This window comes from Maniola hyperantus, chromosome 14, assembly GCF_902806685.2.
Source record: "Maniola hyperantus chromosome 14, iAphHyp1.2, whole genome shotgun sequence".
Taxonomy (NCBI): domain Eukaryota; kingdom Metazoa; phylum Arthropoda; class Insecta; order Lepidoptera; family Nymphalidae; genus Maniola; species Maniola hyperantus.
Genome location: NC_048549.1, coordinates 12,558,817 through 12,585,882, shown reverse-complemented (window position 1 = coordinate 12,585,882; position 27,066 = coordinate 12,558,817). Strand labels below are relative to the sequence as shown.

The 27,066-nt window shown below is 37.5% G+C and overlaps 1 protein-coding gene across 2 annotated transcripts in view; it reads left to right on the top strand.

The window, feature by feature from the left end:
• LOC117988434 (mitochondrial cardiolipin hydrolase-like) overlaps positions 1-27,066 on the top strand; it is a 182,911-nt gene that overhangs the window by 117,419 nt on the left and 38,426 nt on the right. The window contains exon 6 of one of the 2 annotated variants that reach the window (XM_069503126.1): positions 16,618-16,749. The exons of the other annotated variant lie outside the window; for it this stretch is intronic. The gene's annotated coding sequence lies outside the window, so the exon portion shown is untranslated. The remainder of the gene's footprint in view (positions 1-16,617; positions 16,750-27,066) is intronic. 2 annotated transcript variants of the gene reach the window in all.

Here is a 27,066-nt window from a genome sequence, read left to right as displayed (position 1 = left end):
CGAGTGTCATCAGTAGCATCGTGCGCACTGTGAACTCTTGAGCACAGTTTTTATGTTGACATGAGAATCAAGATATTGAAAGTTTATCTAAATATAAGTAAGTTTTTTCAAATAAATCTGCTTCTGTAGTGTTTAAACTATCGTGAGTGATTTTCATTATTCATGTAGGAGAAACCGGCTTTACTCACGTATTTGATCGACGCTAGCCCGACTACTTTCTGCTACTGATTCGAATGACCCTAGAGATAAAAACGATCACTAAACTCGGAGGTCCAACTGGTGTCTCGCGCATTGCTATTATGAATGTCACATCCACGCTCTTTTTAATTTATCTGAAACACCTCTTCCCCATATGGTCGAATCTGTCACACGGATGCCCTGCATGCAATTATTGCGCCTCTTGCGCCTCGTCTCTTCGTATGTGGTCGCCTTAAAAGTTTAATTTGCATAATGGCTATATCTCGGACGGCTTTCCGATTTACTTTTATTCCTTTTCATTCGCGAGTGAAAGGATATTTATAGCTACTCTGTATATCGGTAAGGAATTAAGGCTTGGCGGTAAATATTTGAAAGGAAAGCTTTTATTTATTTAATACTGCCAATATTACAGTCAACATTATGATCATTTTTAGGGTTCCGTACCCGGTAATTGCCGACGGGACCCTGCTACAAGTCTTCGCTACCCGTCAGTCCGTCTGTCTGTCAGCATGCTACATCTCATGAGCCTGCTGACACTTTCATAACACACACAACTCATAGGTAAAAAGTTGAAATTTTTACAGTGTGTATGTCAATTGCCTCTATAACAACATATAATAATTTTTTTTAAATGGCCGCTATGTAAATTAAAAAAAGTTGTTTTTATATATAATGTTTTTTGTCCACCACCGTGGTAAATCATGGTGTTTTATCGTAGTAAAAGCAGGCAAATCTTGAAGGAGTATACATTTAATAGGTACTTGCAACCACAACTGATGCCAAATTGTGTCTATACTACTCCTCTGCTGTAGCCTATGGAACGGTGACAGTCTAATGGTTAAGATGTCGACCTCCTGTTAGGAAGGTCGGGGGTTCGAACCCGGGCACGCACCTCTAACCTTTCGGAGCTATGTCGTTTGAAGCAATTACAATATCACTTCCTTTAACGGTGAAGGAAAACATCGCGAAGAAACTTGCATGCCTGGTTGCGAGTTCTCCGGTATATTCTCAAAGGTGTGTGAAGTCTGCCAACCCGCTTTATGCCAGCGTGGTGGCTTATGTCCTAAACCCTTCTCATTCTGATAGGAGTTTACCTACTTTGACTAAATGCTCTGAGTTTGAGTTGAACGTCGATTAGCCGACTCGCATCCGATCCAAGAGACGGCAGTCATTGACCTGGACGCAGGTTTGTTAACTGCTGGCTGCACCACGGGAAATGTTGGCGAACCGTTACTCATTACTGTCTAAGAATATCGGGTGTAGTGTATTTTTATAATGACCAAATATAATTTAGACGCGTGGGTAACTGAATCATTGCCAAACATTGAATTAAATTAATGTATAGACCGCCGGGAAAATGTCATGATAGCCTAGTGGTTCAGACGTCGGCCTCCTATTTGAGTGGTCCGGGGTTCAACAGGACAGGTTGAGATGGCAATCGGTGTATGAGGCGGGGGACTTCCCGCACACACTGGGTTAGCGCGGGGGCTGTGCGGGTGTTCGGGGCGTTCCCTCCCCGATTACCATTTCAACCTGTCGCGTACTATAACTATCTTTAATATCCTAGCGGGTTGAAGAAACGAAAAGGACTTGTATTTTTTCTCAAATTCAAATACATATTTGTAAAATGGAGCTCTTTGTACTGTGAACACTTTGTATCGTGGCAGACAAATTTGTGTCAAGACGCTTACTAGGTTTTTCTACGAGGTCAGTGAACCCCTTTAATGAGATATCGTCTAGAAAAGTAAAACTGTTACGGCTTCATAGTTCATAGCCGCAGGTTATTATCGTAATGTTTTACCAGCTCGTGATGTTTGGGTTCAAGGCAAAAACCACGTAGGTAAAACTATTTGAAGAGCAACAATGAACCAAAAGCTTAATTTGCTGTAATCCGCTGAAACAGGTCGAATCTGTATGGTGCAATATGCAGCAGGCGAAATGCACCGCCCGCCCTCCCACTGCTAAACATGCAGGAAGAAGCAGCCACCAGGCAAGCAATACGCACCACCACCACGCAGCACCACACAAATCCCAAACACTATACTACTTCTATACAATATTTGAAGAGCATTAGCTGTCCCGCTCAAGCCAGGTCCAAGCGTGACAAGTTTTTCAAATAGGCTACGCCAGAAGACTCCCTCCGTCGTCCCTTCATTCGGCTTCACTTATCCGACCTGTTTTGCTTCTGATGTCGGCCTTCGTAGACTCACTTTACCTAGGACCTCTATCAAGACTGCATAGAGTCGGGATGCCCAGATGTCGTTGCATGCTGGCTGCAAATATGTAACTACCCGACACGTCTTAGTACGGCACAAAGCCTGTCTCTCTCCAGCTCTTGAACTACATAAATTCATGCAAAAATCCACGGCGATCCGTTGCTTCATTGCGGCATGATTGAAGGAAGAATATCAGGTAGGATGCTTCATACGTGTACAGTAACAGAATGGACAATAAGCTACTTCCATTCAATAAAATCGTTTATTTAGTCGATAATTTCATCCGAAAAACCAAACAACGGTCTAAAGTGTAGCGAATTGTTCCACGTCTTCCTATTTTTGATAACTCGTCGCGACAAGAGAATTCAAATAAAAAATGCACTGTTCACTTTCTGAATATCTCGCTCGGCCGGTTCCGGGTTCGATACCCGCTTTGGTCTAGATTACAAATGACTAAACATTTAGCCTGCCACAACCGCTCATCGGACTCCTATGGTTAGCCGAGCTAAATTCTTTCTCATGACCTCTACCAGCCATTATTATTTGAGGCAGTTTAGTTCTGATCTTATTCTTAACTAGTGTAAAAAAAGTTTGTTCAAGACTAGGTACAATACGCGGCCGAAAGTGATGAACATCGGCTTTTAGAATGACATTTCATCTTTGTAGAGCGTTGTCTCTGTCATTCATACTCATATGACGCTTTGTCGGTCTTAACGACAGAGACAGTGCTCTACAAATGAGCTGTCTCCTTCTAAAGATCGATGTTCATCACTTTTGGCCGCGTACTGTACCTACTTTGAAAGTTTCAGTACAAAGTTTTTCGGTTAGGTCGATGGGGTAGACGTGTACCGGTAAGTGCAGTGTAGCATGACCTCCAGGCCGCTAGATCGATGGTGTGAAGAAGGTAGCGAGAAGCAGGTGGACGAAGAAAGCAGAGGACTGTGTTCGGTGGCGCGGATTGGAGGTTGTTCCACACTGCGCTACCTGGAACACGTATGCTGCAGCGCCCGTAGGTTTTGCGACAAACATGACGGACTGCCTCTTCAGTTTCGTCGAGCTGTGACGGTTACTTTGGTTCTGCTACGAATTTCCACAGAGAGACCATAGCACGCTGAGCGACTTTGAACTTGTGGACAAGGCCAACTGTCAGTGTACACATTTCACCGCTATACCACATGAATCCTTACTCTGTGGCTACACACCATCACAGGTAGGACGAACGACTAGAATTTGGGGTGTCGATGAATGAAGACGTGACGCAATTTTCCAAATCTTCTTCTATTTACTATAGTACGTAGGTACTTATAAATAATAAAACAGCCAGCGGCGAGTGTCCGTTTCCACCGCACGTGTGTTGGCAGTTCAAGGGCGGGCGGCGGTCGGTGAACTAGCGTTTTTGCGCGCCTGCGCGGTACACGCTGCGCCCAAGCGCGCGCCCCCTGAGGTGTTTATCTTTTCCTCGATTACTTTTGGAATATCGTCATCGTCATTAACTGATAGACATAAGACTGCTGCACATTGGTCTAGTAGGCGCACACGCAACGTTTTTGCGTCGCCTGAATCCAGCGGCTCCTTGCGACTCATTTGACAGGTGCTGGCCTGCCCCCACTAGGTGGGCAGAGAACACTGTCCACATAGTGGGCATCGCCATCGTGAGGTCACCATTTCAGGACCTCAACAACGTGGGAAGACCCCCCCTCCAGGTGGACAGACGACATCCAACGAGTCGCAGGGAGCCGCTGGATTCAGGCAGCGCAAGACCCGTGGCGTGTGCAAGTCTCTATGAGAGACCTATGTGCAATAGTGGACGTCCATCGCTTGATAATGACGATGATGATGACTTTTTCGGATAAGCGTTTTTAACAATGCGGCAGATTAAATATAAGGCTGCGTCCTGACGCGATTTGAAGAGAGTGTCAGCCAATGAGATGTGATTACGATCGCAATTTTGTAAAGCTTGTAACTGTCAACCAATGGCTGCCCGCGGTAGGTCTCCACTCCAGTAAGCTACTAATTCACTAGAATTTCAAACACGAAGCTTCTTAGCTCACCTGGTTTCGCAAAAAAACTCGAGCACAGTGGCATGCGATCACTAGTGCAATTGGAAATTTATCTTCATTGCATCATTCATCAACTCTGAGCGACATGTCGGTTGCTTGCAATACTCTTGTTTATTTTTTTGCTATATTACATTAAATGGCTCACCTAATGCGTCTTATTATCTTGGGGGTAAGAGCTATAATATATTACGACGATTTTGTAAATGTGCAATGCCGAGGATTAGGGTTGTCGCTGTCGTTATTTTTGACACTATATTAATTGGTGTTTAACGGCATACAGCCGCACTCAGAGTCGCTTTATCGTTACTTAAGGCATTCCTTATCCATACTAATTAATGCCTTAAGTAATGATTAAGCTACTCTGAGTGCGGCAGTAACTGCCGTTAATAAAAGTAACGTGTCAATACTAAAAAGTCAATTCATTGGCTAAGGTCTTTCTAAACATTTCAAAGTCGAAGTCAAATGATTTATTCAGAATAGGTAACATGTTACGCTTACTGATAGTCAAAATTGTTAATGTGTAAGATGATATAGTGGTGATAATTAATTACGTACTTAAAACTAAAGCTATGAAGGTTCCAAACGCGCCCAAATCTCAGAGGAGCCCTCAGCCGGGTATTATTTTTACTATCACCACTTTATAAATCCTTTGTCGATGATTTTTAACTTTCAAGAGTTTTAATTTTAAATTTAAATATCCACACCACCACCTCCACACCGGCCAATCCACACTTGGCATAACTAATGGCCTAAACCTTCTCACTCTGACAGGACACTCGTGCTCAGTAGTGAGCCATTGATGGATTGATGATGATGATGAAGTTTGAAATGGCGCTATAAAGAGAAAGCCTGATCGTAATTTCTGAATTTTTCGGAAAGTCATGTTTATTTTTGCACTTATTTATACTAATATTATAAAGAGGTAATGTCGTTAAGTTTGTTTGTAGGGGGTCTCTGGAACTACTGAACCGATTTTAAAAATTCTTTCACCAGTAGAAAGCTACATTATTCCTGAGTAACATAGGCTATACGGGATCTTTAAAAACATAAATCCACGCGGGCGAAGCCGCGGGGATCAGCTAGTCTATAATAAATAATCTATTATGTACAAAGAGAAGCTCACTGATTGACATATCAACGTACAGCTCTAACCACTAGGTTTAGAAACTTGAGATTCTCAATATAGGTTATATATTTTATATCGTAGATCTTCTAAGACGGGATTGTTAGAAATTTTATCTGAGTGAGGTCGGGGCGGGTCAGTGAATCGCAATATACACTATTTACTAGATGTCAAAGTCAAAGTTACATAATTTATTCAAAGTAGGTACTTTTTGATTGTCAGTTGTTGGAATTGTAAGAGGATGATAATTGATTACGAAAATTTAAAACTATAGCTACGGGGGTTCCAAACGCGCCCAGGTCTGCGAAGAGTCCATGATTCCCGCGAATTCATCCGAGTGGATTTAGGTTAGTAGCCTATGTCCGTCACGGGGGTGTAAGCTAGCTCTGTACCAAATTCAGTTAAACTGTTGGGCTGTGAAAAGCTAACAGACAGATAAACAATCAGTCGGACACACTTTCGCATTTATAATAATCTAAATATATAAAAGGAAAAGGTGACTCACAGATCTATTAAACGCACCGCTCAAACTACTGGACGGATCGGGCTGAAATTTAGGAAAATTAGGTTAGGTATCCGCTAAGAAAGGATTTTTGACAATTCAACCCCTAAGGGGGTGAAATAGGGGTTTGAAATTGGTGTTGTCCACGCGGACGAAGTCGCGAGCATAAGTCTTAGAATAAATTATCATCTTCAAGAAAATATTTGAAGATTAGCACTTTTCAAAGTTTCAAAGAGTTTCAAAGATTCTTTATTTGCGGAAACATTTTACAACGAGATGTTATTACATAAAATTGTCCAGTAGAAATGTTTCGCCTTAAATATTAGGCATGCATTTTTACTTTAGATTTAGATCAACACTTTTACTATAAGCTTGTAGTATGATATGATATGAAAATATTGATTGTATATAAGTTGGCAACCCTAGGGTACATGCTTGTTCATTCGAAGCGACAATTTGTCATTTGCGCTTCCTTGCATTCCTGAAGGATATTAGTTGGTGTTATTTGTTAACACGAGTTTTGCTCTCTCGCGGTTTTAGCACTGTTTGCTTTTAAACGCGTTTTTTTGCTAGTTGATTAATCATCGGGATGTTGTGTTGCGTTATTATACATTGGTACCGATTCTGAGCACAACCAAATAGAGTATTCGCATCCTCTTCTTACTAATGTAATATGAAAAGTTGTTTGACAGTTTTAAATTTAATTTTTAGATGGTAGAACCCGTGATTTTAGCGCACAACTTCGCGAGCCTACTGTTTAAATTTGTAGCGTGCACTAAAATTAAGAGTCTTTAAAGGTATGATTCCGAACCGCCGAGTGCCGCGACAGGACTGTGACAGCTGGTGACAGCACTGTTGCGGCAGCGCTGCTGCGTGCAGCGTGGTTCGGAATCATACCTTAAATGTAAAGATCATGTTCTGTCCCTTTTTAGCATTGTTAAAAAGAAAGGATGCAGATACTCTAAATTTAGTTTCGAGAAAGACAACGGAATCGGTGCCTTGTTTGTAAAACCGGTATGATGTTGTTCGATAAAAGGGTTGTTACAATAGAAATTGTAAATTTATCAACCACGAAATTTAGGGGTTCGTAAGCGATGGATCATAATAATTATTTTATGGTTGGGATAATAAATGATTAGCATTACGTTTTCATATTCAGTTTAATGATGTAATTTGCATTTTCTAAAGACTTTACTTATTCTCCCGAGTAGGTACTGCATTTGTAATTTGTATAGTTAGGTACGTGCCGTATTAAGAAATAGGTAAGTAGGTATAGTACGCGAAAGGTTGAAATGGCAATCGGGGAGGGAACGCACACCCGCACAGACCCTGCGCTGACCCGGTGCGGGATAGCGCGGGTGACGCGCGGGTGTGCGGGGCGTCCCTCCGCCTCATACCCCGATCGCCATCTCGTCCTGTTGCGTACTATATGTTTTATTTTATCAGCACTATTATTTTCTGACGTTTTATTTTTCAAAAACTAATTATTGCACATGAAAATAGAGGACATATTTTATTTCAGAGGTTCTGTTTCTCTACGTTTTACTGACTACTCTATTTGGGGAAGGTTTAAGAATGTCGCAGACATGTTTATATACATATAATATACATTTTTTACTCTTCTGCCTTTGACTATGATACTGTGTGATGTGATCTATAAATTAAAAAATATATACCAAGCCTTTAAGCACTTAAGTTTGATTAAGTTTTGCAAGCTCGTGCGCCAGTCGAAGTAAAAATCCGTATAATTGTGGATGCCATGTCCAAATTAACAGAGGAATGCTAACGATCGTATCATCATGTTTGGTGGTACCTGCACGGCTACGCGCGCGTGGGAAGCTGACTCAGACCGGACAGTCACCCGCGACCGGCAAGGACGACCGTCGAGCAAGTGGACTGGAAAATGGTTAAATGAATAATCATAATCATCATTTTATCGTAATCCTAATCCTAATAATATTATAAATGTGAAAGTGTGGATTTTTGGATGTTTGGAAGTTTGTTACTCAATCAAGCAAATAAGGCTGAACGGATTTGGGTGAAATTTGGAATGGAGATAGATTATATCCTGGATTAACACATAGGCTACTTTTTATGCCGGAAAATCAAAGAGTTTCCGCGGGATTTTGAAAAATGTAAATCCACGCGGACGAAGTCGCGGCAAATAACTAGTAAAATCGATTTTAATCGTATACCTATCAAACTTTGAACCCATTCTATCTTTTTGGAAAGTGTAAAACGCCCTAACGCTACTTATTCAACAAAACCGCCATACATCATAAATAATTATATTTAAATCTGTAATTAATTAATATTGATGAGTCAAGAACCTTTACTAATTAGGCTTATGTTTTTCTAATTAAATTTTTTTATGACTTTGTCTTAATTTATGTAATGAATTTAATATTAGAGATCACCAGCGGAAAGAGGTTGTTAAGGTTAAACTACTTTATTATGAGATTATTTTTATATATAACTAGCTGCCCCGGCGAACTTCGTACCGCCTAACAGTCGATTCTTTTTCAGCATTTTTTTTAATTTTTCTCTCCGTAAGAATCATCCCCGTACTTCGAGGAATATTATGAAAAAAGAATTAGCGAAATCGGTTCAGCTGTTCTCGAGATTTGCAATCACCAACACATTCAGCGATTCATTTTTAGGATTCCGTACCTCAAAAGGAAAAACGAAACCCTTATAGGATCACTTTGTTGTCTGTCTGTCTGTCTGTCAAGAAACCTACAGGGAACTTCCCGTTAACATAGAATCATGAAATTTGGCAGGTAGGTAGGTCTTGTAGCAGACATCACACAAAAAAAATTGTTGTCATGAACTAATACCTAATTAGTATTTTCAATTTTCAAAGTAAGAAAACTATATCAAGTGGGGTATCAGATGAAAGGTCGCGTCGTGCAAAATGTCGAAAAAATACGACTGTAATACGGAACCCTCGTTGCGCGAGCCTGACTCGTACTTAGCCGGCTTTTATATATAGAGATATGGTAGGCAGGAGGTAATTTTTCTTTGTATTCGTTTATAGGTATAACTTCTAGACCTTTGTTATGGATTGATTTCAATTTGATATCAACCATCAGTTCTGACTGACTTCTCATTATTGACTATAAAAAATGAAATAAAATATTAAAATGTAAAATATTTAATTTTTTTACAAAACGACAGAGTTCCAATCGCAAAAACGCCGTTTCATAAAAAAGTATGTATATTGGTCACATTTAGCATATCGCATCAAAAACTATCTTTTATCTATATTATTAGGTACATATACTATATATTATGGTTATCAGTATTATTAGTCTATTTATAGACACAGTGTATATCTACCTATTTTGCGAGGCCTTAAAGGGTTTAGTTAATGGCCATGACGCATCAGCTGTTAGTATATGTTTATACTCAGTTTGCACGTTTAAGGAAAATCTAAGATGTCTATTTCGCGTGGATTCTTTAAGCTATAAGCATGGTTTAAGTAAAAATAAACAGACATTTATTTCTAGTGACAAATGAATCACTCATTAGACTCGACACTAAAATCTAAATCCATATCCTTACTTATTAGCTACCAACTTACCATAATACAAATGCGATTGTTCGTTTGTTGGTTTGTCCTTCAATCATGCCGCAACGGAGCAACGGATTGATCTGATTTTTTACATGGCTATAGTTGAAGACTAGAGTAATATTGGCTATGATTTATGTCGGAAAATCAAAGAGTTCCCATGGGATTTTTGAAAATCTAAATCCACGCGGGCATCAATTGAAAAAAATTCGTGCTCGTTTGATCAAATTGCGAATACCTACCTAGATTTAATTTTGAGGGGTGCCGAAAATGAAAAAATGTGTGCCTCCCATGGGCAGTGTTGTAAAAAACTTCGCACTCGCTTCGCCCGCGCTTTATCAATTTCGGAGTGCCTAGATTTGATTTTGGGAGTGCCGAAAAGGACACAAATATGCACCTCCCTTGAGCGATATTTAAAAACAAATTTGCGCTCACTTGCTCGCACTCACTAAGATTACACTTATTTTCTGAAATATTTTTCTATTTAAATAATAAATTTAAATGTGTGCTAGTGATTATGGTGGGTACTTTTAATGGTACATAGGAGAAAATAATCTGTTAGAAATGGCAAATGGTACAATAAATTATTTGACGATTCAAAAGCACTTGTTAAAGTTTACTTGAATAAATATATTCTATTCTTAAGTATAAAGGTCCTTATAATAATATGAAGAAGTAAACAAAATAATGTGAAAAATGTTGTTTAAAATAAGATTAGAATATTGATACTAATTCATGACTAATATTCCCCTTACCCCTCCCACTAAGCCTAAAGCTTGTGCTAGGAGTAGGTACGACAATAACGCAACGGGTGGGTTTCGAAACGCTGCGCCGCACCGACCTTTCGGAATTCAGTCCGCTCGCTCCTCAACCGATTTTCTATTGAGCAGTGGACGTCTACTGGTTAATGATGACGAAGACGACTATTAAATCAAAATATTCCCATCCCTAATTACTTCAAATACCTAAAAGTATCTATTCACAAAAGCAGCCATACAAGCGACACAGCTCGTAAACCGATAGGCTGACGACCCCTGGCCATATGAATTATTGAAACGTACCAAAGGTTCCCAGCCTGCTCGTAAAACGAGACCTATTTCGGATCGCTACGAAACATCCCTGCGTCAATTTTTTTGGGACGCATATCATTACTTAACGGCAAGTTAATTGCTGTAAAGATTTTATAAAGGCAGTATCTACAGAAATGTAACTAAGAAGCACGAAGACTTTGCAAATTATTCTTATCCTGTTAGGTATGTCATGAATGATCGCATGATCGCTTACCATCATTTACCATCTCTATCAGTATGGACTAAGAGACAGCGCGTGCCAGACCTTCGTTATTTTATAAACGCTGAAAGTTTTTCTGCGTATTGTCCCTAAGACGGGACTACCCCCTGCTAGACACCCTTAAACTTTTAAACTTGAAGGTGTCTGGTAGGGGGTTGCCATGATACTTAGTGTATGGCAAATGGCAATGCATGACGTGATTTGACGTAAGATTTTTCACACCTTTTTCCTATCACCATTTCACAATAACTCTCAAACTTATTGTAACCATCAAAGCTGTTAAGGCAACTCATTCTCAAGCTTTGTTATCATTCAAATTACCCTATTATAATAGGACTAGCTGATGCCCGCGACTTCGTCCGCGTGGAATTAGATTTAGATTTTTCCGGGATAATAGGTCTTTATCTATAAGTACCCATGCAAAAAATCACGTCAATCCGTTACACCGTTGCGATGTGATTGAAGGACAAACCAATAAACCAACAAACAAACACACTTTCGCATTTATAATCAGTACTGATTTGTCGATAAGTTTCAATTCGATTCAATTCGAATTTCTTTATTGCGAATAGGTATGGGTAAACAGTGGAGATGTTCCAAAAACAAAAAGGTACAGCCAAATTCTGCCTATTAGCATGCAATATGTTTTACGTTTAATGAATCTGGGACGTCGGGATTACCTCACAGACGCGCCCTTGACCGAGTCCAAGGAGCGAGCAACGTCAGCGAGCCTCGCGCAACCAGTCTGACGAGCCCAACATCTGCGCTAGGGAAATAGTTAATAGCCTCGCTTCTGAAACAGGATCCGAATGGCATCCGACATTACCATTTTCTGTGTACCTATAATTATCTGGTTTCGTGCGAAAGCGAAACGGACATTCCTATAATAGTCTATGTTTATATTAAATGTATTTTAATTTCATACTGTATATATTTCCTTCAGTACCTTTATTATAAATGCGAAGTGTGTTTGTTTGTTGGTTTGTCGTTCAATCACGTCGCAACGGTGCAATGGATTGACATGATTTTTGCATGGGTAGGTAATTAGGTATAGATAAAGACCTGGAGAGTAACATAGGCTACTTTTTATCGCGGAAAATCAAAGAGTTCCCACGGGATTTTTGAAAAACCCACGCGGACGAAGTCGCAAGCATCAGCTAGTTAATATTATAAATGCGAAAGTGTGTCTGTCTGTCTGTCTGCTAGCTTTTCAGGGCCCATCCGTTCAACCGATTTTTATGAAATTTGGTAAAGAGGCTATCTCTTACATACATATTATTATTATTAATCATCCCTGAGCATGGATCTATTCTCAGAATGAGAAGGGATTAGGCCATAGTCTGCCACGCTGGATCCGTGTGGATGGGCAGATATCACACACCGGCACCGTTGAGAACATTATGGAGAACTCTCAGGCTTGCAGATTTCATCTTATATGTTTCTTCACCTTTAAGCAAGTCACACGTAATTGCTTGAAACGCACGTAACTCTGAAAAGTTAGAGGTGCGTGCCTGGGATCGAACGCCAAACCCCGCGTCTAAGAGCACTGGGATATCATAAATTACAGAGGTCAATTTTCGGAATATGCAAGTGGCCCATTTACCACAAAGTGGCGTCTGGATACACCGTCTCCGCTATTGACCTCTGCCCCCCGTCATGACTCAATGGACTCAAAGCAGCAATACAACCGAACAGATTCCAAGAACGGGCTCGTCGCCCACTCGTTCCGTAACCGCCATCCGTTTGCTATAATTAGGAAATATCTAATAATATTGCACAATCGAATATCCCTACACAATGTTTTGTTTTGCATGAGAAAATCTCATCAGTAATGTGTGATGAATGATTGATATAGCAGCGATGACTTTTTTATCAGCAATGAGGATGATGACTATGTCGAAAATAAATCATTTCAGGGTTGAGGGTCTTCCAAAATTCGAAAATCCACATTCGCTGCTAGTTTCATGTTTGATAACCATTTTAATAAATTGTCGATTTAACTAAAAAAGTATTAGTCTAGTACAGTACTTTAGTTTTTGATATAAATGCTAAAGTATGTGTCTCTTACCTTGCCATGTTGCAATTGCTGAACCGATATCTTACCGTTGCTCTTTCTTCTCTATTGAAAGTACTCGTTATTTCCGAACTAACTGACCCGCCCCGGCTTCGCTCGGGTGGAATTTAGAAAATCGAGGCGGGGTTGAATTTCTAAAAGTCCTGAAACACGTATTTCTTCATTTGGGACCGAAAACCCAAAATACCAATTTACATGTCAATAACTTGAAAAATGACCCCCTTCGTAGTAGAATTATCAAAAATCGTGCAATATGTATTTTTTTTATTTTTAACTGAAAGCTTTAAGGTGACCCAGTACGCTCGACCGAACCTGTTTGCTTTTCACTTGACATTGTATGAGAAAGGTGAGAGGCACTATGATTTTCACTAAAATCAAGAGTTTAGGAAAAGTATTTTTGAGAAAAAACTGCTGGGTTTATGTTGCAAAGTATAGTTATTTCAACTAATGAATATATAAACTATGTCTAATGTTAAATTTTCATACCCCTGATCTTATTTATTTACATCCAAAGTTGTCATAAATTTAGTGTTAAAATAGGAATCTTTTGAGGCTCGTAACTTTAAAATCAATATTCTTTTCAATGTTTCATATATTATCAATAAACCTAGATAATGACGAGATAAATCGATATAATACTTATTTTTGAGCGTACAGTATCAAATAATGTAGTAATTACCCTCCTACGTTTGTATGAAGAAAGCACCGTCCTGAGCCCCCTTAATACCAATTTTCATCGATGTAACTTAAAAGATGACGGATTTTCATTCAAACTTCCATTCCTCATTTAACCCATTTAGGGATGGAATTTCGAAAAATCATTTCTTAACAGAAACCTCCTCTTTACAAGGAACACACCTTCAAAATGTCATGTCTCTAGAACCAGCGGTTTAGGCTGTGCGTTGGTATATAATTCAGTCAGTCAGGACTTTGAATTTTAAATATAATTAGCTGAAAACTCTATTAGGTCAGTCGTAACAGGCTGTTTAGCGGATCTCTTACATATTATATTAGATACAAGTTCACGGCCGGCATGGGCATTCCTTTACCACCTAAGAGATTCATCTTAATGCTAGAGCGGCTGTCACTAGTCATCAAGTCGAACTAGGTACCTACACGGTACGACTGGCAAACGAATCGTCAATGCTTCATAAGGTCAGTGGTAATAGGCTGTTTAGCGGATCTCTTACATAATTTAGCCGGTTAACATTGTTGCAAGTTCATGGCCGACATTCTTTTGATAGCAAAGAGATTCATCTGAATGTTAGAGCGCTAATATATAGTTGCCAGGTTGGTCGGAATAGGTTGCTTAGTGGATCTCTTACATAATTCCGACAATTAGCATTGTTGCCAAGTTCACAGCAGGCATTCTTTTGATACCAAAGAAATATATACATATATCTAAATGTGAGCGACTATTTAGTCACCAGGTCAGATTAACTAGTACGTCGTACAAGGACTAACAATTTGATAGGCAATGCTTTACAAGGTCAGTTCGAATAGGCTGTTTAGCGGATCTCTTACTTGATTCCAACGAATAATATTGTTGCCAATTTTACGGCCGGCATTCTTTTAACACCAAAGAGATTTTATCATAGTAAAAGCCTTTTTCGTACTAAAATGTTGATCTTATGGTTCGAGAACGTTGTTTTTTAAACCAGTTGACAGTTAATACAACATATACTATACTATACTATAGATGTTAGAGACTGTGGATAACTACAGCTACCCTTATTAGCAAGTTTAAATCATGACAGGCATCTGCAAAGAATAATTTCCATATTACCATCGTATGCTTGTCAGTGAAGTAAAACATCGTTAGGAAACGTTCATATTTTAAGTTCTGGAGTACAAAGTCAAAGCCAAATGATTTATTCAAAATAGGTAATAAATTACTCTTTTTGATAGTCAGATGTTGGGTTTGTAAGATATACCTAGTGGTGATAATTATTATGCAAACTTAAAACTAAAGCTACGAGGGTTCCAAACGCGCCCAGGTCTGAGAAGAGCCCACAACAAACTCATTTACATTATGGTTATTCCTCTTTTCTATGACATAGGAGATATATCTAAACATGGAGCTGTCACATTCTATTACATAGGTACAACATGGGTATATTAAGTACATTAGGTAACAGGTACAATTTACAAAAGTAGCCAACTATCCAATTGTATTGAGTTATAGCTTTTGCTGCTTTAACCTGTCTGTCACCAAATAAAATGTTAAATATCATCGCCCGACACCAATTGCTGTTTCATGGACGAAATTGTCATGTTTACGACCGCGGAAGTCTTGACCTTAAGATCTTAGTGGTTTGCAACTCTGTAACTAGCTATGAAAAGGCTATATTTACGACTTTTAACAGTGTAACGTTACGCCTAAGTGTACCGCACATTTATTGGTGCTAAATTTTAAAATAATGAGTACTTATTCTGATCAGATCGAGAGAGGCTAGATTTGAGTTTTTTTGTAACATTTTTGATTTAAAAAATTCGATAGAGGTTGGGGTCCCAAAGTGCTAGAATGTCGACCTCGCACCGGAAAGCCCATAATTTGAAGACTCTCAGGTGGACAGACGACATCAAACGAGTCGCATGGAGCCGCTGGAATGGTGGTCCAGCCGTGGACGTCGTATCGGTTGATAATAATGATGATGATGATATAATATAAAATACAGTTCGCGGCCGAAAGTAATGTACATCGGATTTTAGAATGACATTTCGGCTTTGCAGAGCGTTTGTCTCTGTCACTTAGTAACTAATGACTACGTAAGATTGTAAAGGGCATATATTGTTAAAATTTAGAATTTTAAATAAATAAATATTATTAATATTATTATACTCATACCTATGTGACGTTTTGTCGGTCTCAACGAAAGAGACGACGCTCTACAAATCTGCTATATCCTTCTCAATGTCGATGTACATTACTTTCGGTCGCGTACTGTAAGTAATTTAGCTCTGATTATAATTGTTTTAAAGTGTAAATGAAATGTTAAATGATTTTTGCAATCAATGAGTTCTTGCCGACATGACAATATGGCAGATTAACATGTTAACGGTTAACCGTTTTCCTCCGTTCAATTTACAATGTTATTAAAATAAAATAAAATAAAAATAAAAATCTTTTTATTCAAATAAACTTTTACAAGTACTTTCGAATAGTCGGATGCATCTACCACTGGTTCGGAATGCCTTTCCTACCGAGAAGAACCAGCAAGAAACTCGGCGGTTGCTCTTTTCAAATATTTGATTATCATTACGCTATTATCCTTCACGATTAGTTTCTGCAGAACTTGGCTCGGTAGCGGTGACTCATACTACAACAATTCACTTTTATAGTATGTATTTAGCTACCTAACGTTAGTCATTGTACCAAAGTCTGAATGGATGTCTGTATTGATACCGAGAAGACGTGAAATTAAAATAAAAAAAAGCCGGCGCCATGCTCTGTTTCCTCAATGAGCCATTCCCATTAAGGCATGGTGCGGTGACTGAGTATGTCATTGATATTTTTATATCAGACTATTGTTATATGTCTACCATATTATACCTATGCCTTAATATGTATATTACGCGACAGGTCGAGATGGCAATTGGGGAGGGAACGCCCTGCACACCCGCACATCCCCCGCGCTAACCCGGTGTGGGCGAGCGCTGGGGATGGGGGCATGCAAAGCTGCATGCCTGAGAGTTCTCCATAATGTTCTCAAAGGTATGTGACGTCTGCTAATCCGCACTTAGTCAGCGTGGTGCACTATAGCCTAAACACTTCTCGTTCTAAGAGGAGGTCCATGCTTAGTAGTGGGCCGGCGATGGTTGAGATGATGGTGATGATGGTAGCACAAACCCTTAGACATAGAAAGCTGAAATTTTGCGCAGAGGTTCCCTTTATAATCTAAGCATGGAATAAATCCGGATATTTTTAGGAATTCCCATGGGAGCGAAGCCGTGGGTGGTCGCTAGTATTTATTAAACTTTAAATAGACGTTAAACCTCGATATTAGGTAGTATCAATAAAATATACAAATTATGAGATTTAGCATAGAAACCGTTATGGTTTTACCGGTGACTGCACTAAATTTATGATTAGTATCGATATTAAATTCCTTTAAATTTATAATATTAAACTGTGACCGATAGGTATAAATAATTTTATAATAATCGCTTTTGCGTTTAACAGTTTGCTTTTACATAACATTAAATTAAATTTAATTTCATGGTGGTAGAATTTGTTAGATTAAATTATAAATAGCCTGACAATTTCAAATTACTAGTCAATAGCATAATGATATCAACGTATAACCCAAAACACCTGGTAAAACTTGCATGTACGTTCTCTCTATAATGTAGAAATTCCTGCGAGATACTTATTTAAAAACCAATAAATCCACTCCAAAGTCATAGAAAAAAGCTTTCAAACAAAAAACTATTAGAGGTGCTTCTGCCCTTATGACGAGCATTGGTTAGATTTTGTTTAACCACTAGGCTGTGACCAAAGACATTTGGTCACAACCTAGTGAAAAAAGTCTTTGGTTAGGTTTAAAGACTTTATTTTCTCAAAAAGAACAAAAGTTCACTTACATGAGAACAATTTTAAACTTAAGTAAAGAAGAAAACATTATTTATGATACGGTGAATTTATACAATAATAAAACTAGTACCTATATATTTAAAACTATAGTGTTTGACAATATTTTTTTAATTTTTCTTTAAATTTTGGAAAAGATTTTTCGTTAAAAATGTCTTTCGGCAAGTTATTATATAGTAGTACTCCCTCAAACTGTATAGTTTTCACCCCACAATTAGTCCTAGCTTTAGTTAATTGTAGTTTATGTTTGTTTCGTGTACCATGTTTATGAGATTTTGTCTTAAAAGTGATTTGTGTATGTACGGACTCTAAGAGTATTTTTCTAACTAGTATGCATGTTTTGTATTTGTATAATTGACTAATAGATAGTTGATCAGTTTTCTTATATAATTCTTTGGTCGGGAAGCGATAGTCTAGTTGGAATAAAACTTTTAACAATTTGTTTTGTGATATTTGAAGATCCTTTAAATTAGTTTTATATGCACATCCCCAAATCTCTATTAAGTATTCTAGTAAAGGCTTGGCTAGTGAGTTATAAATGATACTTCGGACTTTATGTGGTATACATCGTGCAGATTTACGCAGAGCTCCAGTCAACGATGTGATTTTTGACTGCAGATAATCTAAATGAGCTCGCCATGTTAATTTAGAATCTAGTATAAGACCGAGATATTTTTCCGCTTCTGACTGTTTCAGTTCTTGGTTATTTATAGTTAAGGGATCGAAATTAGGAACTTTTTTGTTTTTTGCAGTAAAAAGCATATAAGAGGTTTTAGCAACATTTATAGTGAGTAAATTGTACTGAAACCATTCATTTAGTGTATCTAAATCCGTTTGTGCATTCGACATGATCTCATGGATTGAGTCTCCAAAATAAAATAAGCAGGTATCATCAGCATATAAGGATACCTCTCCGATCAATCCCAGGTTTCCAATATCATTTATGTAAATCAAAAATAACAAAGGACCTAGGATGGACCCTTGAGGTATCCCACAAACAATGTCACATGGTTTGCTTTTAAAATTTTCAATTTTTACTATTTGTTGTCTACTTGTTAGATAAGATTCTAGAATTTTAAAAGCTGATCCAGATATACCGATACTTTGTAACTTATTGAGCAAGATAGTGTGCGAGACGGTATCGAATGCCTTTTTCAAATCAATAAATATACCGACAGCTATCTTTTTTTGGTCAATATTAGTTTTTATTTTAGTAATCAGATCAACTGTTGCCGAAAGAGTATTTGATTTGGCACGAAAACCGTACTGGCCTTTGAAAAGAAAATTTTTTTCTGTTAGATAATTACTTAGCCGTATATACAAAACCCGCTCAAATACTTTTGATAATACGGGCAAAACCGATATGGGACGATAATTCCCAGGGTCAGATTTTGAGCCAGCTTTATGAATAGGGCTAACTTTAGCTATCTTTAGACTATCTGGAAATATACCATCTTTCATACATTTGTTGATACATAAACTTAGTTTCTCACTTATTATGTCATTAATACATTTAATTGATTTGGCCGTAATACCATCGATACCTGAACTTGCATTTATATTTAAATTTTTAATGATGGAGTGTATTTCGTGTTTTGTACATATTTTAAATTCTATGAGGGTTTTATTCTGCGTGGGTGAGTTTGAGTATGTGTGAGCATTATATATAGTATTATTATGATATTTTTGTGGTATGTCGTTTGCTAAAATTGGACCTATTGTAGAAAAGTAGCTATTAAAGTTGTCACATATTTCTGTACCATCATGAATAGTTTTACCGTTTACTATAAGTTTAGGGGGAGCACTACCACTTTTATTTTTATTGCCTGCAAAAGTGTGAATTAAGTCCCACATTTTTTTTGGTTCGTTATAACATTTAACAAAAGTTGTGTAGTAATATTTATCTTTAGTGTCCCTAATAGTACTTCTAATTTTATTTCTAATATTATTAAAATTATTCTTTAGTTCCATATTATCAGTATCTTGTTTTAAGTTTTTCCACAGCAAATTACGATTTCTAATTTCATCCAATATCTGTTTATTTATCCAATCGTCTTGAGGTAGATTTTGTATTTTGAGCTTAATAGTTTTATGATTCTCTATATTGTGTTTAATAAAACAGTCCAATTGGTTATAGTTGTGATCTGTAATCTGAAGATTTGTCATATTTTCGGCCACATCCTTGTATAGTGTATCATAATTTATTGCTTCATACTTTATTTTCTTTTTTGGTTGCTTTTTGAAATTTTTAAGTTCACAATAAATTTGTTTATGATCTGATAGGGGTGAATCTATTATAGCTATATGAAAATCATTGATAGTATTTGTACAGACATGGTCCAGGATTGATTTAGATGTTTCTGTTTCTCTAGTACAATATTGGCTATGTATTTTATTTAGTAATTTATATCCTGACTCTTGTAGTATATACATATATTTCTTACTACATCGGTCTTTATTTAGAATATTTATATTAAAATCCCCAAAAACTATTGATCTTTTCCTTTGTTCCAACTGCGTTGAATAAATTTCAAAGAAGTTTTCAATGTTAGTTGAGGGTGGTCTGTAAACAAGTCCAATATTTAAGCTGCATTTTTCTAAATGAATCCATAAGAAGTTATTTCCACCAACATATTTTTCTTCCGTAAGTGTGTAAGACAAATCATTGTGTACGTATATTGACACTCCTCCCCCAATGCTATCAGTTCTATAATTATAAATATGGGAGTAATTCGGGATTTGCAATATGTTTGCTTCGGTTTCCGATTTAATCCAGGTCTCCGTTAATAATATCAAATGTATAGTATATCTAAAAGATTTAATGATGCATTTTAGTTCCTCTATTTTACCTGACTTTAATAAACTTCTAACATTTGCATAGAAAAATTTAAGTGAGGAGGAAGTCATTGTTACATTAGTATAATCGTGAGTAATCTGGTAGGTAGGTGATTCGCTTGTAGGTAGTTCCGACATCACTTGCCGTTTTTTGAAATCACTTTTGTAATTTTAGGAATTCCATTCGAGTATTTAATGCTTAGGTCTGTTTCACCACTTTGCTGGCGCTGAGCTAGCTCATCCTTCAGGTTTTGTATATATTTTTGTTGAGCAGGCGTTTGGTCCCAAAAAATACGAATGTGTTTATCTTTCGTTAATGTACGGTTACGTAATATATAGTTCGCTGGTTCCTGAGAGTTAAAACATACTTTAATATTTCGGTTTTTTCCTGGCATATATTTGCCTAGTCGAAAAATCATTCTTGGTGTCTGGCAGTTTTCGTAAATGCTGGAGATTATTTTCATAACCTCCAGCATATCGTGTTTGCGCCTGTTTTGTGAATTTTTATCATTTATTTCATGAACACCCGCAATTATTATATTTTTTTGTCGATTGCACCGATCTTGTATTTCCAGGGTGATGTTTTCGTAACTAAGCGGTAGCGGATTTACTGACGAAGATTGGCTGGCAGCATTTCTATATGAATGAATATCACTCTCGAGTTGAGTAATTTTATCCTTCATAGTTAAGTTTTGCAGTCTCATATTTTCCAATTCATTTCTTATAGTATGATGGTCAGTAATTAAACTTTCCGTTGCGCTTCTCATTTCCTGAATTTCCTGTTTAATTTCCGACATTTCTTGACAGATTTTATTATTATTTTGAGTATGTTGTGCACTAAAGTTTTGCAAAAATGATTGTATTTCATTTCGTAATTTGCTTAACTCTTCTACAAAAAACGCAGCAGAATCATTTTCCCGTTCTTTTCTTCGTCTTTGTGTTACGTTTTCTTGCTCCCTGGCAGTTCCACATATCTCAAGAGCAGAATCGCTGCCGCTCTTAGCATTCCCGCTATGCGCTAATGAACGAGTACTCATTCTTAGATAGTGTCGGGCGAGCCGGTCCGGCGAAGCCGCTCAGAGTGAGATCAAAAATAAGAGGTGGTCTCTTTTACCCGAGGGGGTGAAGAGAGTGCACGGCCACGGCGGACTTATTCTGAATAATCGTATGTGAAACGCACTGCACAGTCCAACATTAACGTTTTGCACTATAACTTAGGATTTATTTTCGAGGAAGCACTTAATTTTTAAAATATATATTTTCGAAGTAATTAGTTGTACACGTCTATTCTTTACAGCGGTCAGCACCGTACCGTACGTGGTTGTGATTTAATAGTCATCGTCATGGTCATCCGATGTACCTACGTTCATTGTTAGGTACTGGAACTTGTTGCAGTTCTTCGAATAATGTACCCAGTCCATTGCCACTTCAGCTTTGCAACATTTTGAGCTATGTGAGCTTAGTGGTGGGGCTGCATAAATGCCAGTACCTAGACCTATATTGTAAGCGAACTAAGGAACTAAATACACAGCTGGTTCGAACATGCGCCCTTGCGACACTCCACGCGCCTTATCAGCCTTATCTTGTTCTGTTGTTTAAGTTATTGGCTTTACACAGGGTGAGATTTGAGGAGCGGTCAGTGACAGATTTTTTTTATTTATTTATTCAGATACAAGTTGGCCATTGCCTGCAATCTGACCTGGTGGTAAGTGGTGATGCAATCTAAGATAGATGCGGGCTAACCTGGAAGGGGTATAATTTTAATAAATTATGCTTCTAGCTTTTCATATTTTACAAAAATTACACACGAATATTTAGAAGTGAAAATTAAATACCTTCAATTTGAGAGTAACATTATGAAAATTTAGAAAATCATTAAATACCTACCAGCACTAGAGGAACCGCGAATGCGTTGCCGGCCTTTCGACGACCTCCCTGGCGCAGTGGTGAGCGCTGTGGTCTTAATAGTGGGAGGTCCCGGGTTCGATTCCTGGCAGGGGTTTGGAATTTTATAATTTCTAAATTTCTGGTCTGGTCTGGTGGGAGGCTTCGGCCGTGGCTAGTTACCACCCTACCGGCAAAGCCGTGCCGCCAAGCGATTTAGCGTTCCGGTACGATGCCGTGTGGAAACCAAAGGGGTATGGGTTAAAATAAAAAAACTGCCATACCCCTTCCAGGTTAGCCCGCTATCTTAGACTGCATCATCACTTACCACCAGGTGAAATTGCAGTCAAGGGCTAACTTGTATCTGAATAAAAAAAAGGTAGGTATTTGTTATCCGCCTCGTGAATAACCCCATGTTAAAAAATGGGTACACCGCCGAAGGGAGTTGGTTCCACATTTTGCATGTGTACATCTATTATTTTGGCTCACTATACCTTTCCTGAAATCTCCTCTGTATAATATTATTATGTAATGTTCAAGTAGGTACTAGTTCTAGACTGTATGCCTTGTAATGGCTGCATGTAATTGCACAATGCATTACGCTTATATTGTGAGCATTTCTCCAATGTAAACGGTTGTCTGATGTCAGCACATGCGTGCAAATAGGGTTTTTATGGTAAGCAGGCGAAATGTTGAGGAAAACCTGACTTTAGGTCATTCTTTTGCCACTACCTTCTCTATAAAATGCTATTTAGTAAAAGTAGAAATATAACGATAATAATGTTTTTAGGGTTCCGTACCTCAAAATAAAAAACGGAACCCTTGTAGGATCACTTTGTTGTCTGTCGGTCTGTCAAGAAACCTACACAGTACACTTACTACACGTACTTCCCGTTGACCTAGAATCATGTTTGGCAGGTAGGTAGGTTTTATAGCAGACATTCGGGGAAAAATCTGAAACTGCCAATTTGTGGTTACATCACACAAAAAAATTTAAATTGTGGTCATAAACTAATAATTAGTCTTGTGGGTATTCAACAATAAAGTTAGTTACGCGATAAACTAGTATTTTCAATTTTCGAAGTTAGATAACTATATCAAGTGGCGTATCATTTATTTATTTATTTTATATCTAATTAAAACGGCAACGGCCACTTACACTAACTAGATGATTAATAATAAATTTAAATACAAATAAAGGTACAAGAAAAAAGACATAAAATACAAAACGATAAAAGATCAAAGAATTTTGAATATGTACGCTGAGAACATTGAATGACATATTCATGCAATGCTCTCAGCGTACTTCAGTAACTCCCGAACCAGTATTATAGACCCATCATTAAATGGGTCCCATTAAGCATTATTGTCCAAAAGCGCGTTGAATGATGCTAATGAACGGGGTATAGGTGACATAGATCTAGCAACAGTGCGATGATGTGGGACCACGAAAAGTTTATTTTTTCGTGGACGAAGATTACTGTTGGATTCAGGGACACGTATGCGACACAGTTGGTCATGAAGTTCTGGAGCATTAACATCTCCTTGCAAAATTTGACACATAATTTTGAGTTGGTCGCAAATGCGTCTGACCTCCAGGGAGTTGAAACCTAAGCAACCTAACAGAAATTTGGTTGGGTATAGGAAAGGGTAATAGCCATAGCAACGTTTATACAGGTATCTTAGGAAGGCCTTTTGTACTTTTTCTAATATAAGCCCGTACTTTGCCTCGTACGGATGCCAGACACAGGTGCTTGTTTCGAGCTTGCTTCGGACTAAGGCGTAATATAGTAATCGTATTACCAAAGGACTATGGAACTCCCGAGAGTTGCGTAGTACAAATCCTAATCTTCGAAATGAGTCAGCTGCTACGATGGAAGGTCAATTTTTTATCAAAAATTACACCTAGGTCTTTCATGTTCTGTACTCTGGGAATAGGGATTCCATCCATTTTATATTCATGTATCAAAGGATACCGAACTTTACCAAAGGTCATAACTGAACATTTGTCACGATTGAAAGGGATTTAGCTGTGCATTCTAAAACAGATTTTTATTTATTTTTATGCATCATAGTTTTTGAATTATCGTGCAAAATGTCAAAAAATAGACTGTAGTACGGAACCCTCGTTGCGCGAGCCTAACTCGCACTTGGCCGGTTTTTTTATTAAAGGCAAAAGAACCGAGTAGGTATACATAATATTCATAAAGTACACAATTATACTGTAAAGAATGAAATAAAAGTAAAGTAAAATGAACTAATAAATATTGTGGTTTAATGTTTATTAATGTACTCCGATAGAGTGTGGTTTTTACATTCTTTAATATACTCAATTTCCTGTTTTTGCCTATGCAACGTTTTTCCTAGTATTTTTTCCTTGATTTAAAGTAATTAATATGTAGACTAGCGCCATACAAGAAGCAACCTAGATTTACTACTTACCTACATTTTAATTATAAAACTAGCCTTTTCCTATGACTTCGTCCGCGTCTCTTTATTTTTATGCATTATAATTTTTGAATTATCGTGCAAAATGTTTAAAAAATACGACTGTAGTACGGAACCCTCGTTGCGCGAGCCTGACTCGCGCTTGGCCGGTTTTTTCATCGATCAAATGGCTATTTTCTGAAACAATTTACCGACCAATGGCGGTTTATAAGCGGCCATTTTAACCGCTGGATCACATAGGTTAATGTTCAGTATCTTTATTCATAAAATCATAAACAGCGCTTTATCTATCGACATCGGCCGTGTTATCTAGGGTTGCCCTTCGCGGAAGCGAGGTTATCGATATCGATAGTCGAATGTCGACAGTGGAACGATAAGAGCCGCGGGGAGAAATCTGATTTAGAAGCAATTTTAGGGTTCCGTAAAGCTAGGAACTCTTGTAGTTTCGTTCAGTCCGTCTGTATGTCTGTCACACTCAATTTAAAAATCACTACCTCTATTATAAATGTGAAAGTTTGTTTGTTTGTTGGTTTGTCTTTCAATTACGTCGCCACGGAGCAACGGATCGACGTGATGTATAGTTTAAGACCTGGAAAGGGACATAGGCTACTTTTTATCCCGGAAAATCAAAGAGTTCCCACGGGATTTTTAAAAACCTAAAGCCACGCGTACGAAGTCGCGGGCATCGCCTAGTAACCTTTAAGAGGTGTAAAGTTGAAAACTATCACAGTTATAGAAACCTGTTACGCAGAGGCGTATTAAAATCAGTGTAGGTACCTTCTGAACATACAAGCGAAAGCCGTTCAAAATTTTTGCGCCCCACTCCCCCCCGAATAGGTATTTTAAAATAATTTAAAGCTTTCTTTAGAAAACCACTGTTTACGAAATAATTACCGTTAAAGTTTTTAGCAACTAGCATGACTACGGAACCGTACCTTATGCGTGTTCTCACACTTCATAATAATTAATGTATTGCATAATATTGTAATATCGACAAATGATAAATTTGAAGACTTTCAAGTGACGTTTTAATTGCTATTCATAATTTGATAACAAGTTATCTTATTAAATTGTTGAAATATATATGACAAAAATGTTCCTACCTATTAAGCATTGTTACAAGTACTTATTAGTGAAGATCATACTTCATTTTGATGTTACATTAAATAACCATATTTTTCTGGATTATCTTTTACATTAGATATTTATTAATTATTTCAGGCGTGCAACAAAGGTCTACCATAAAAATAATATTACATACACTTTATTGTACCAATTTGGCAGCTTTTTAACGTTCAATGAGTCCCAAATTAAGTTTAAATACTTACTACTACAATAATTATGTTAACGCGTTTCAACATCATCACAAAAATGCATTCTCACATTATTGGTTAAAATCTAACCTAGCCTAGCCTGGCAGTGGCGCATCGATAAGAAATCGTACTATTCCAGAACATCCCTATCGATATATTCCCAGACAAGTTCGGACATATTTTTTTCAAATTAAATATTTTTTCTGTCTCTATAATTGCCATTCTTTGAACTGCTCGTCGTCACGCTATTCCCTACCTCACATCCCAAATAAATTAAAAATCCATCAGATAGTTTTTTATTTGGTCTATTTTTTTGTGTTATTTTGTAAATGGGAAAATTCAAGATTCACTCGTAAGAACCGGAGACAGGTTGGGGACTACATATTCTGTGACCGCTTGTATTAAAACGATTGAACTCCGAAAAGTTAGATGCATGCGACGCGCCGGATCGAAAATGGACCTCCCGAATTGAAGATCGATATCTTTTTAAAACCACTAGTTCATTAACGCTTTTCTCATATGACTAAATATCACTTATTTGTAAAATTCTACATGCCAGATATCAATTTCGCTTATTTTTATGCGCACAATTTTTAAGCAAATTGGGTATTTTCCTACTTTTGAATTTGATAAATATTATTACTTTATTATAAACTAGGAGAAAAATAATGACGTACGCTGAAAAAAATATTAAAATCCAACAAAGATTTACAAAGTTACAGGCATTTTAATTTTGGAGTGGGAGGGTCTTCTATCCCTTTCTCGCAAAACGAAAATTTGTATGAAACCGCACGAAGCCACTATCTCTGTCTAATCAGAAATATTTAAATGCTTATAACTTTTTTGTTATTTGATCGATTTAATTAGTTTTTTCAGTTTACGTCATTATTTTAATCCTAGTTTATAATAAAGTAATAGGAGTCAAATACCCAATTGGGACGATTCCATGCATGTTTAGCAA